This window comes from Alexandromys fortis, unplaced genomic scaffold (assembly GCF_014885135.2).
Source record: "Alexandromys fortis isolate MF-2015 unplaced genomic scaffold, M_Fortis_MF-2015_v1.1 scaffold_159, whole genome shotgun sequence".
Taxonomy (NCBI): Eukaryota; Metazoa; Chordata; class Mammalia; order Rodentia; family Cricetidae; genus Alexandromys; species Alexandromys fortis.
Genome location: NW_026068031.1, coordinates 850016 through 863616, shown reverse-complemented (window position 1 = coordinate 863616; position 13601 = coordinate 850016). Strand labels below are relative to the sequence as shown.

The 13601-nt window shown below is 47.4% G+C and overlaps 1 protein-coding gene across 1 annotated transcript in view; it reads right to left on the bottom strand.

The window, feature by feature from the left end:
• Positions 1-12467, bottom strand: part of Rgs6 (regulator of G protein signaling 6) — a 645208-nt gene extending 632741 nt beyond the window's left edge. The window contains exon 1 of the mRNA XM_050164594.1: positions 10898-12467. The gene's annotated coding sequence lies outside the window, so the exon portion shown is untranslated. The remainder of the gene's footprint in view (positions 1-10897) is intronic.
• Positions 12468-13601: the final 1134 nt, after the last annotated feature.

Sequence of the window (13601 nt, the reverse complement as noted above, 5' to 3'; positions counted from 1 at the left end):
CTCTAGTGACACACCCCCTCCAATGAAACCACACCCCCTAATCCTTCCCGAATAGTTCCATCAACTAGGGACCCAAGAATCCAGACACATGAGCCTATGGGAGCCAGCTTCATTCAAACCAGAACAGTCTGCTCACTACCCACCCCTGCTCTCCAAAGAGATTAAGAACAACTGGGCATTGGGGGCACATACCTTTAATCCCAGCACTCTGGAGTAGAGGCAGGTGGATTTCTGTGACTTTGAGGCTAGCCTGTTATACAGAGTGAGTTCCAGAACAGCCAGGGCTACACAGAGAAACAGAGAAACCCTGTCTTGAAAAACAACAACAACAAAAAGCTTAAGAACAAAGGTGACTTGAGTAGCTTGAAGCAAGCAGCAGCCACGGGAACCCCTCACACCTTTAAGTCAGGTAACGTTTTCAGGGCTCACTCCCTGTCACCATTCCTGAGCAACACTAAGAACACAGCCATTGCCTTGCTGACTCAGAAGTCTTAGAACCAAGAGTGTTACTAAGCCAAGGAATATGGAACTAAAAGGAAATTTATATTTTTTCTAAGCCCTTCTGACTTTGAAACTCACAGAGAAGTTTGGCATCCACCTGCCTGGAAGGTGGGCATTTAAATGCCTTTGACTTCTGACCATTAAATCTTCCTTCGGCATCTTTTCAAGTAAGTCGACAGTGGGAGAAAACGCTGGAGAGAGACAGTACAAGTTGCCTCTTATCTAAAGGTCAGCCCCCAAAGGGCCTTCCCATTCCACGCTTTGAATTTTAGAAAACTTTCTCTTTCCAGCCCAGTACAGTGGCCCACACCTGTAATTCTAGCACTGGTTTGGGGGGGAGGGGGGCTGGAACAGGAAGAGTGCAGGGTGGGGGCGAGCTTGGAATCTCTACTGAGAGTTTACATTGAAAACAACAACAACAACAACAAAAACTGTCTGAGCAAAGTGCCCAAAGTGGAAAAGAGGCTGGGGCAAAGCCCAGCATTGGGCAGCCTGCCTAGAATGTGTGATACCCCTGTTCAATCACTAGCATTGCAGAGAGGGACGGGAGGAGGGAGGGGAGGGACAGAGCAGAGCAACTTGGACTTGATTCCAACAGGGAGCCCTTTTGAAAGGCAGGAAGAGCTGCTTCTGTACCAAAGCAAGAGTCCAACTCTAAGCCCGTGAAAGACTGAGAATAACAGACACAAGCGGATTGCTGAGATCATGAACAAGCTAACATATGCATGAATGAATAAGGTATGGGACTCCTGAGCCCAGGCGGAGCAGTGAGTGCAAACTCTAAAGGGTTTTATCATCCGTCTTCCACATGTGAACTCCTGCAAGGAGGAGGAACAACTTCAGACCTGGTACCATTCCCATGCCACGGCTAACTGTCACTCCACCGTTCTCTGCCACACAGGAATGTCCCCTGGGTGGCTTCAGTTCTTGGCCTGCAGGGCCTCTGCACAGGAATGGGAATCCAGGTCAACACGAGCACTCTCTGCCCTGTCACCATTCCGACCTTCCCTGCTCTTACCCATCATCTGTGAGGACCTCAGTACAGATTGACAGCAAGAGATATGTCATCTGCCCTGCATCCTTAAACTCGAGGGGGGCTGGGAATATAGCTCAAAAGTAGAGCACTTGCCTAGCATGCATAAGGCCCTAAGTCCAATTCCCAGCACCGCAGAGGGGATCTAAAGGGTCTCCCCCCCCCCCCCAGAATCAGGCTTCGTGATGAGAGAGCACAGGACCACAGGTCAGCCCTTCAGCTCTCCTCTGCTCTCAGCCAGTCAGCTGTTGTCAAGATCTGGACAGACACATTGGCCCATTGGCTACATAACGAGACCTTGTCTCAATTAAATAAATAAATAAATAAATAAACAAATAAATAAACAAACAAACAAATAAATAAATAAATAATGCTTTATGGCACAGTGGTTGAAGGGCTTACTGCAGAAGCATGAGGACCAGAGTTCCGATTTCCAAAATGCACACAAGTGCAGAGTAGATACGTGGCCCACGTAGAACTCTAGCCTCAGAAAGCAGTGATAAGGAACGCCTAGCAAAAAAAAAAAAAAAAAAAAAACTAGACATACCAGAAAGTGGTGGGTTTGATTGACAGACCTGGCCTCAGTGAATATGGTGGAAAAGCAATGATGGATGATTCTGGACATTGACCTCAGGCCTCCATATGCATGTACAGTCACATGTACATGAACCCATATACACATGCATTCACACTCTTGCCAGGAAATAAACTTGCATACATACACACATGCACATACTACACACACTCATAAACACCAATAAATGAAAGGAAGGAAGGAAGGAAGGAAGGAAGGAAGGAAGGAAGGAAGGAAGGAAAAAGCAAAAATAAATTCAAGATTTCCTCCCAATGAAAATCATAATAAAACCACCTGGAAATTCAAAATCCCAAATGATGGAGTTTTTACAGCGTCCTTTTGCACTTGCTCTAACAGCTGTCCATGTGAGTAATGATTGGTCCTGATGTCAATGGAAGGAATGAAGACTTCCTAGTAATTAACAACTCCTTAATCAATATCAAAAGCATCCCCAACTGCACTTGCTTGCTAAAGGGTTTCTGAAAACTCAAATATCTGTCTCCATTGCCCCATGATATTTTACTAGGGCTTGGATGTTCGTCCCTGATGCCAGCAAAATGGCCCAGTGCAGCCCTAGTCAAAACCCTATTGGTTCTACCTCCATGCTGCATCCACCTCTGGAATCCCACACCACCCGCAGCGCACACACACGTACACACACACACATACACTCCCTTCCTTTTATCGTGGAGGGCACATTTCCACAGTGTGTGTGTGGAAAGCAGAGGACATCTTGCGGCAGCCAGTTCTCTCTTTCCACCATGTTGGTCCTGGGACGTCACCCTCAGGTCCTCAGGCTTGTTGGCAAGCACCTTCACCCACTAAGCCATCTCACTGGCCCAGCACATACCTCTTGTGCTCTCTGAGGTCCTGGCCTCTCTCCTTTGTCACCTTTCCCTCTTTTGCTCAGGAACTGTTGTCTCCAAGCTCCCTTCCTTTCCTGAGCTCCCTCCCTCTCCTGCCTCTTTTCCTTGAGCAGGGCGAGCCAGCAGGATCACTTTCCAGACAGCCAACTGTGAATGAAGACACCTCTCAAACCTCCTCCAACTGACTGCTCCTTCCTCCCTGAGAGGAAAATGGTCCTCTCATTGAGGATATGAAATGAGGGGACTTAGAACATGAACCGGAAGAAATTCAAATATGATCTACTTGACTGCAAGGATGCTATGTGGCTTTTGGTGTTTTCCTTAGACAAGGAGTTAGAGTCTTTAGCCATCTCACGCCCTTGGGCCATACCATCTATCCTCAGGACTTAGTTAAAAGACAGGCTCTTGGAGAGAAACAGGTGGGGTGTCTAATGTTGGCTACAGACAACATGAGATGGCTTCACTATATAAGAGTCTTTGCATTTATTTTGTTCTCTGAAACACGTGTACACACGAAGGTGAACAAGGACAAATGTGACAGTTACACACTAAGCGTCTAGCTCTGGACACCCTGAACATCATGTGACATTACTTACATTATAAGCCACTATTCTCAGTGTCAAATAACTGTGAGTTGGAAAACCGTTTTAACTCATTCATTCGACTTCTTTCTGTCTAACTGAAACTTAGAAGACCTTGGCCTATTTTGACAAAAAAAAAAAAAAAATGCCCTCTATGGAGGGCACCTAAAATCAGAATTCCCTCCCAAGATAATCACTAATTCTGTGAAATTCTATCTGAAAACAGTTTTTACTCAGAGTTCTCCAGTGTCCCAGGTTATCAGTGATTTGATTGGGGCTTGATTGGTTTCATGCATTTAAATGATTGACATCAACCTATTGTCCCCTGGCAACGTGAGAATCATTCCCAACAGGCAAAGGGGAAGTCAGCTCCAAGAGCACAGCTGGGGTTCCCAGCTTGCTGTGAGGAACAGCTCTCTGGTTCTGGAAGTTACAGATGAATCTACCCTTAACTGCCTAAAAGAACAATCCCAGATAAAGTGTGTGTGTGTGTGTGTGTGTGTGTGTGAATCTATCCTTAACTGCAGATAAGAACAATCCCAGATAAAATGTGTGTGTGAATCTGTCTGACTCTGTCTGTGGCTCTGTGTACATCTGCATGTGTTTTTTCCTCAATAGCTAAAAATTATTAAGAGGTGAATAATTTGCTTGTTTGACTATGACTAAACAAGAGAAGGAGGTGTAACCTCTTAGGTATCTTGGGACAGAGTTGGCCCATGGAAGGCTCTTCCTCACATTGGCCAGGGACAAAAAAAAAAAAAAAAAAAAAAGAATTAATCCAAAACTGAGTCTCTGTGTTGATTCATCTGGCAGACTCCAGGTCAAGGGCACATTACTGGGAGGTCCTCGCAATCCTCAGAATTATATAACAGTATTAAATTTTCAGTTTGTCTCAAATGGCCCTAGCATTGGCAGAATTTCACACCGTGTTGAAGGTCTCAGCGAAATCTCCTTTGTGCAGATGTGCAGCTGCAAGGCCCCTGATACAGAATGCAAGAATCGCACGGGCTTCTGTTCAGCTCAGGAGCTTGTGTTCCCTTCCTGTCCATTCCCTGTCTGGTTTTGAGACAGATTAGGAAGTCTCAACTCTCCCTAAGAGCATGTGGCTAGAATAAAGTCTCGTAACACAAAACTCTCTTAGGAGGGTAAATGTCATGGAAGGCCAGAGATGCATTCTTTTTTTGTTGCTTTTCTTTTTCCTTGGGGGAATGGGTGGGAGGGTAGGTGGTTGGGTGGTGTGTGTATGGACATGAGAGGCCAGAAGTTGACACTGCGTTTCTTTCTCTATAGGCCTTCACTTTATTTTTCAGCTCTCCCACTGAACCTGATGGGCTAGACTGCAGCAAGCCCCAAGGATTCACCTGTCTACATCCCTACCCCAACCCCAACTGCGGTTACAGATGCACACCTCTGTACCAGCTTTTATGTGGATACTGGGGATCCTAACACGAGTCCTCCTGCTTGGCACAGCAGGCTCCTTGCCCTCTGAACCATCTCCCCAATCCCGTTTTATTTCCTTTCCTTTAAATGACAGCGTCTCAAGAGGGAGCAACTCTGCTGTTTGACAGACAGCTACCAGGCCCCTCCCACCCCCAGTCTCCAGCCCCACAGCACTGATTGCTTGGGAATAGAAGCCACAGGGAGGCCCTTGACCGACTGAGAATCAGTGCTTGTTTCTACGGATCCTGAGTCCAACATAGGCAATGCTGCTACCGCTTCCACGGTTTTATCAGAGACGGTGGCTACTGAAACTCTACCTCTGCCCCCCAAACGAAAGATCTGTCACTCCATCAGCTCTTTGTAAGCTAAGGGCTGTCATGGTGACAGTTGTCATTGTGACAGCCTCGAATACCTCATGGTTGTTTACTCGGGGGAACTTTGTTCTAACCATGACCTCAGTTCCAGCTGCCACTTAGGGGACTCTGCCACCAACCTGCAAGACCGGCCCACAGCCTTCAAGATGTTTTCGATCAGGTCAGCAAAAAGCCCTGGCAGCTGAAGTAGGCAGGCCCGGTGGGCCTGGGCAAGCTGGCATGATCAACTAAAAAGTGTGCCATTAGCTGAGATGAAGCTACACACGTGCACAGCCGCCTGCCTAAGCCTCCTTCTCATCCTCCCTGGGTGTCAGAGGTATCCCTCCAGTGCCCTCCCATGCCTGTCTCCTGCTGGGACTGCGTCACGCTGGGATCTAGGCCTGGCTAAAGCTTCTCCAGGTGGCAGTACTGCTCCAGGTGGGGTACAGTGGGCTCAGCCTCCAGCACGAAGAACAGCTGAAGGGTTCCAGGGAAGCGGGGAAATGGCTCAGTCCGTCAAAGCACTTGATGCTCAAGCCTGACAACCCAAGTTCAATTCCTCAGAACCCACTCTAGGAGACACAGCAGACTCCATACCAAAGGATGGCCTCTGCTCCACACACACACCGTGGTACACTGGGTATTTCTCTGTCTCTCTCTCTCTTTCAGTAATAGCAATAAATAAGTTGATACTTCTTTAAAAAAGAGCTGCAGAGAGCTTCCAGAAGCAGAGACTATATAGGGAATCAGAACAGCAAAGGTCTGAGGATGAACTGAGAGGGTGAAGTCTACAGACAGCTGAGAGGTGGTAGAAAATGAGAATCTGGGGAGCTAAGAGACTGCAGGAAGCAAAGAGCTGGTGAGGCAGAAGGACATCAGATGAGGTGGGAAGTACAGCCAGCCCTCGGCAGCGGCATGGCTCCACAGAGTCACTGGCAGGTGCTGGGCTGCTGGCACTTAAAGCCCCAAGACTAAGAGCCAAGAACCACCGGCACTCAAAGCTCAGAATTCCTGAGACCCAGAGAGCTGCTGTTTACAGCCAAAGAGCCCTGCCGGTCACCTCTTCACTCGAGTTCCCTGACGCAGCGCGTTCACGTCCTGTAAGTGCACACACTTCTCAGAACGCCTCTCAGTGGTGCTAATAACAACAGCGGTCAGCTCACACCTCTGCCCATTGTTGATTTCCCACAAAGTGATTCCACATTGTGTATGAATAGATTAGCCTGGAACACCATACTATGACTTCCTCAGGCCAGACGTGGTGATGACGCCCACAGAACTCAGCAGCAGAGACCATTTCTGCGGCTCAGTGATGCCTACACCCTGGAGCAGGGCACTTGGCCAATGATGTCTACACGCCGCAGGATATTGGTCAGTGTTGTGTACACCCTCAATCAGGGCACTTGACACAGTGATGTTTACACTGTGCAAGACACTAATGTCTACACCCTGAAGCAGGGTGCTTACTCAGTGATGTCTACACCTGTTGGGGAAACAACCTTTTTATGTACTGTTAAGATCTGTCACTCATATCAGTTTAATAAAAAGCTGAACAGCCAATAGCTAGGTAGGATTTTCGGGGCAGAGAGGATGCTGGGAAGAAGAAGGGCAGACACCAGCCAGAGACAGAGGAAGCAGGAAAGCAGCACGGGCAGAACAGAATGAAGGTAATAAATCCATAAGGCAGAAAGTAAATGAAGAGAAATGGGTTAAGTTGTAAGAGCCAGTTAGTAACAAGTCTAAGCTATCAGCCGAGCTTTTATAATTAATAAGAAGTCTCCATGTGTTTATTTGTGGGTTGGCTGGTGGGATAGAAAAATCTGCCTATAAATGGGGTCCAACATCCAGCCACATATATTCTCATGAGACCTGAGAAAGCTCTAGAAGAAGGTCTAAACACAATACGGAGTCAAACACGGTGTCCTAGCCTCATATCTCCCATGCGGCTGCAGTACAAAGACACATCTCCCTGCATGCTCGAGCTGCCAGGACGCCACGAGCTAAGCCACATCGCAGGTTTAGGGTTTTGCTCGTGCAGACAGAAAAGATTACAGATGCACAGTAAAGCAGGTTCAGATGGAAAAAAATACCTCTAAACATGTTGTGGTGTGTTTAACAATGTGTGTAGGCTTAAGGAAAAAAAATGGATATAGAAAGTCATAGAAAAATGAAATAGTTTAAAAATAACGTCTTTAAAGAGAGTAAAGTAATATAAAAAGCAGCAAGCAGAACTGTGGACTGTAGACTGCCTACCACACACAGAGCCAAGGACAAAAGAGACATTTTAATAAGTGAAGTTCAGTTCATGGAAATGCAGAGGCTTCTCACTAAGAGCCGTGCTTCAAATTTTGGCCCTCATGTCTCAGATAAAAATTTTTCAAAATTAACTGGAAGATTTTTACATTTTATTACCAGTTTTTACTTATTTTTTGAGGCCGTTTCATGCAGCCTGGGCTGGTCTCAAATTCTCTAGGCAAGGGCGGCCTTAAACATCTGATCCTCCCGTCTCTACCTTTCAAGTATTACAAGCATGTGGCACCATGCCTGTTCCTCGTGTAACTGGGAATTAAACCCAGTACTTTGTGGACGCTAGGCAAGTACTCTATGAAGTGAGCTACCTGAGTCAGTGGGATCTGAATAGCAGGGTGTAGCTACAGTCTCACAAATGCCTCTTCACACTCTTCACACCTCCGTGCGGTCCCCAGTGCCTGGCAGTCCCACCTCCCTCATTTATGCAGCAAGCTGGGCCCCTGTGCAGACTGAGGATGCTAAGTGAACAACCCGGGTGTCCACTCTCCAGGACACCCACACAGGCACCCCAGGTCACACCAGTAAGGAAGGTAGCTCAATAACTCATTCTGGAAATGCCTCCTGCTTTCCTTCATTGCTTAGTGTTGGTATTAACTAATGTTAACATTGATTAATTAGCTTTAAAAAAAAATAGTCTCACTATCTAGCTCTGGCTGACATAAAACTGGTGATCCTCCTGCCTCAACCTTCAGAGTGACACTACTTTAATACCCTAGGAAATAGATCTAGGAAAAAAGTGAGCATGCCCCCTCCCCCTGCGCTCGCAGTCCTAACATGTGTGGACAAGAGGGACCTGCACATAAACGCCTGCATTTTCTCTCAGATATGACTTAGCTAAGCCTAGCCCAGGCCATTCATCGGTACATACACAGAAAGGAAAGTGAGAGAAAAATCCCCACACTCTATAACTTAAAGGAACACTTTGCATGAGTTATTTAAAAAGTAGAAAAACAAACAAAAACTTGTGGTTTTGAACACATACTGAAGTCCCTAGGGTTTGGCCTTCCTTTGAAAGGTTGGAATCTGTTTTCTTCATGCTGGGCTCGCGCCAGCTCCAAAGTTCTGGGAGCCTGGGAAGACTTTTTCCTTTTTCGTTTCATGTTCTTTCTTTGAGAAATGGAAAGGTGATGGGTTGGACCACAAATTGAAACCTAAAAGGACCAGAAAATTCTTCTATACGGAATTGACAATGTAAAAATTGACCTTATTAGTCTATAGCTCTGGAATGGGATTCTAGCTAAATGATAAATATTCACAGAGAAAATACACAACACCAAGGAAAGCTCAAATTCCATGGGCCTCAGGCATGTCTGATTTGAATCTTCAAGTCAAGGAATCAAGATCTGGGTCTCTAGGTCCACAGAAGCCGCTTTGGGGGCCATTTGTAAACAGGAAGCTGACCTGTATTCTGGGCTGGGGACCCTGTGATACATCCATCATGTCTTCAGGCTTAGTCTAGGGCCTTGCTTCTCCTCTACGGCTGGAATGCTAGCCAGATGGAAGCCGAGACTCCAGCCCAGCTAGTCTAATTGGAGGCCTGGAAGGTTGAAACCTCGCCCATAAAAACCTCTGCTTTAAATTAATGCCTAAAATTGAGAATTATTTTTAGTTCTCCACTTTAAAACATTGTTCTCGGTGTTTGTAAAATGAATTAAAACACCCGATTCGTGCCCACTTATCCGTATTCCTCTGGCTGTCAAGGAGGTAGACAATAATCAGTGTCTGTTATTCAATAGGTCTTTTGTCCTGTGCATCTAGTTAATTTGGATGTATTATATGTATGATTGTTTTTACTCCATTATACAGAAGCCAACAATCTTATTCTGAATTTCTCACCCTAGAGAGAGATTATGTCTTTAGTTTTCATACAGATGTCCTATTTTGGTTGCATTAGTATAAGATTCCAACATCACGTCTAGTAAAGCTTTAACTGATCTGTCGCTTTTGTAAGCACTGTGCTCTGGCTCTTACTGGCAGTCACAGCACGCTTGACTGACTAACAGACACACAGTGTTCCTCTGACCGCCTCATCTATTTCCTTATCGTTGCTGGCACACGGCATTGGCTGGACCCAGTCTCCCTTTGTCAGCGTTAATGAGGGCATGAATGCTTTGGGACACGCAAGGCTGCTCGCTTTTGAGTCTGCCCAGTTGTTAAAAATGTACTCAGTCCATTTCTCCGAACGGCGCCTGTTTCCTTGCTCCGTTCGGCCTCTGCTCCTTAGGCCTTCACCGCCATGCTTTCTGTGTTTAACCGCCCTCTTGACTTGCTCTCGGATTTTCAAGGATCTAGAGAGGAAATCCTGTGGTTGCATTTATTCCTGCCCATACCTTTCTAATAAATGTAAGTTATCAAAAATGTAAATTATCATACTATAGAAAGGGAAATACCCAAATGGACTGTGTTTTCAGCAAAGCTCCCTACCCCCATCGAAAACAGACACTAGCAAGCATTTCTGTTTTAAAAGGTAAATTTCGCAGTAAGTAGCAGACATAAATTAAGACTATTTCTGTATTTGGGGAGAGAAGGGGGCAGCAGCAGGCGAGGAATGGGGAAAGGGATGGCTGAAATGTGTTGTATACACACGAAGCTGTCACCATGCATGAAGCTAAGCTAGCTAACATAAGATTTAAAAAAAAAAAAAACTCTTCTAAGAATCCGATGTCTTTCTGGAACGTTCTGACACTAGACCTAATCTCACTAACACTTACATAAAGATTGCACTATCTACCCATTGTGTATCAGAAGAACCAGCATCCTCACTTCAAATGCTACCAACCTGTGGGTCCCGACCACTTCAGGTTAGAACGACTCTTTCACGGGGCTCACCTAAGCCCATCAGAAAACTCAGGTATTTATATTATAGCAGTAGCAAAATTACAGTTATGAAGTAGCAACAAAAACAATTTTTACGGTTTGGGGTACCACAACAAGAGGAACTGTGTTAAAGGGTCTCAGCCTGAGTAAGGTTGGGAACCTCTACCCTAGACTTTCACATATACACATGTAAGAATGATATGAATTGCTCAGAATTACAGAAATGTCCCTCAGTGACTGCATACGCCTACTGCGAATAAACCGTGGATCGGAGACAAAGAGAGCAAGCCAATGTCACCTAGCACGACTGAGAAGTGACATTCTATTCCGCACAAAGCCAGAGCTAGGATGCTAAGAGGTACTTGACAGGTTAATTTGTCTCGTCCCAGCCTTGGGCACTCCTCACACTCGATCCTTCTTACCTCCAGAGTGACGGCTCTCTCTGACATGGGCAGCTCACAGCCCATAATCTCTGAGGCCACTGCCGCGCGGCCCCTTTCTTGTGAAGACAGCAGCGTTAACACAAAGCCGGTGTTGATGAAGAGGTTATCTGTTGGAGTACGTGGACGTGGGCCGCAGGCTGGGTTTCAGAGACACGCGCTGTCCTCTCATACAGCGTGTCCTCGGGTGGTCTTTGCGTGGGCCCTATAAAGCATGCTACCCCCCTGCCCAGTTTTAGTGGCCTCCCTGAGCCTGTGAGAGGAAGCATTGGGAAGTAGCAAGGCTAGAATGACTTATGAGTGTTCCAATCTCAAGAGGGGACAGGCCTTTTCAGGTTCCTGCAATGGTTCCAGCACTTGGGTGTGTGTGGAGGGGGGAAGGGGAGGGTCCCTTTACATATCTGGAGAACTGGGCCATGACTTTCAAGTCCAGAAAATGAGCAGGGAGGGGGCTTCTGACTGGCATCTCCTTCCAGACCCCCAGTTCCTTTGGAGGAGCAGGAGGGCAGGAGACAGTTTCAGTAGCTGTCAAAATGTTCAACTTAGGCAGACTAGGGTGAGGCTGGAGTGTGAAGACACTGGAGGAAACGTGTTGGAAAGGACAGGACATTCCTTAGACTCATGTTATCCAACACAGCGATGACCTGCTGCATACATGTAATGAATCCCGGCCCTGGCCCTTTTCTCTTCCCCCTCACTGTACTTTGCTGATGTTTGTTTTGAAATATAAATACAGCTTCCCTATGTAGCCCAGGCTGGATTTAGTCTTATCCAGACCCTCCCGCCGCAGCCTCCTGAATGCTGGATTGTAAGCATGCCGCGTCATCCCTGCTTTCCTCCAGTCCTGGTAGTGCGGTGAGCTGGTCGGGTCGTCGTCCGCTGTTGATGCTTCCGGGACTTTAAAGGCAGGGACAGTACGCATTTCTGCACCTCAGCGCCTAGCAGTCTCTCAGAGATCACTCCCAGAATTCCTGGTAAAGAATATCTGCCTCCCTCAGCTGCAGCTTCCTAGCGGTCACCTTCGGCAGTGGTGTGGGGCGAGGTTTACAAGCTGGAAGAGCCTCCGGGGAGAACGGAATCTCTGGGACCTCTCCAGAGAGGTTCTTTCTTTTTTGTTCCACATTCACTCCCACCCCGTGAGCAACAAGACCTCTTCATTTGCTCAGTCCTCTAGTCTTTCTGCCTCCAGAAAACAGTCCTTGGAAGGTACTGTGTTCTAGGGGTCAGCTGGGCCAGTCCCACTCGTTGGCGCAGACTCTGAGGAGGCTATGGTCTCCCCCCTCAATTCTAAACATTCCGCAGAGAGCCACAGACTGGTAACCTTCGCCTTTTTGCCTGTGACTTAGCCCCAGCAGCGTCTGGATGGTGGGAAGCGGTTCTCCTGGCTTGGCTGCCAGTCCAGACGGAGACAGCAGAGGGCGCCCGCAGCCTGCTGTTAAGCCCGCGTGGGTGCAAATCCGGGAATCGGCTGTCCGGGAATTCAGTGGCTCTGCCCACACACAGGGTTCTGGCTCTGGGAAATTCAGATCTACTAAAGTGAATGCCCACCTTCTCCACCCACCCGCCCCTACACCCATGGCATCAGCTCTCCTTGGCTCCACTGTGATTTTCTTCCAAACTCACGACCTTTGTCGCTCTCTCTCTCACACACACACACACTCTGTTTCTGATAAACAGCTAGGAAGCCAATTTTAGGGGAACAAAGTCCATTTTTCATGGGTAAACGCAGTCAAATTAAGGGAACATGAACTTCGTTTCTAACTCTGTAGAATTCTTCCCTCCTATGAAACTCCATTACTTCCTGCCTGTTCATCTGTGGCCACACAGGAGTATTAGCGGGAGGGCTTTCAGGTGGGAAGTCAATGTCTCTAAGCAGCTTTTGGAAACAGGCTACTCACCTCGTTAGTGAGCTATCTAAAGATATCTGATTCAGCTCTTGTTTCTTTGAAACAGGGTCATGCCACGTAGTTCAGGCTGGCCTCAGGCTTGAAATCCTCCTGCCTCAGGCTACCACAGAGATGCTAAGGGTGGGGTGGGGTGTTATGGGGGAGTCATTTAGGTAAATCTAAAATCAATGCCCAGTCTTGAGTGTCTCCGCAACCCTCCCCAAGTGATATTTAGAGGTGTGGGTCCAAACAGAGCAAAAGTTCAAAAATCTGGGATTAACTGCGTTTTGTAAAATGTGAAGGAAAGGGGGAAGCAAGGTGACCCCAACTCATGCCCCAGTGAAGCCTGTGGGACCCCCGCTCCTTGCTGGTTCAGCCCACACAGAGGAACTGTTGGCATCCTGTGCTCACGTGACTCCACGGCTTTCCAGGCAGGGGCTAGGGGACTTCTTGCGATCAGAAGTAATGGTTCTTCTCCCTGGGAACTCCGAGGAAGTCTGCCGTGGGTCCCACACACACTTTGCCCGTTTATCCTCAGCATCACAGGGTCTCTGCCCCAGGTTTTCGGCGACACCACGAACCTCAGTAGCTTGCTGAAGTGGAGGAGAGATCTCACCCGTTGGTGCGTGTCAAGGGATTTCAGGTGTGTCTCTGCCTTGCCCCTCCCAACAGGAGGGCTAGGCAAAAGGAATGGAATGGGGGGGGGAGGAAGTAGTTGGGGGGGGCGAGGCGGGGGAGGGGCTTGAAGAAATGAGAGCACCTGGACTAAGTAGAAGCCTTGGAACCAGCTGATTGACACT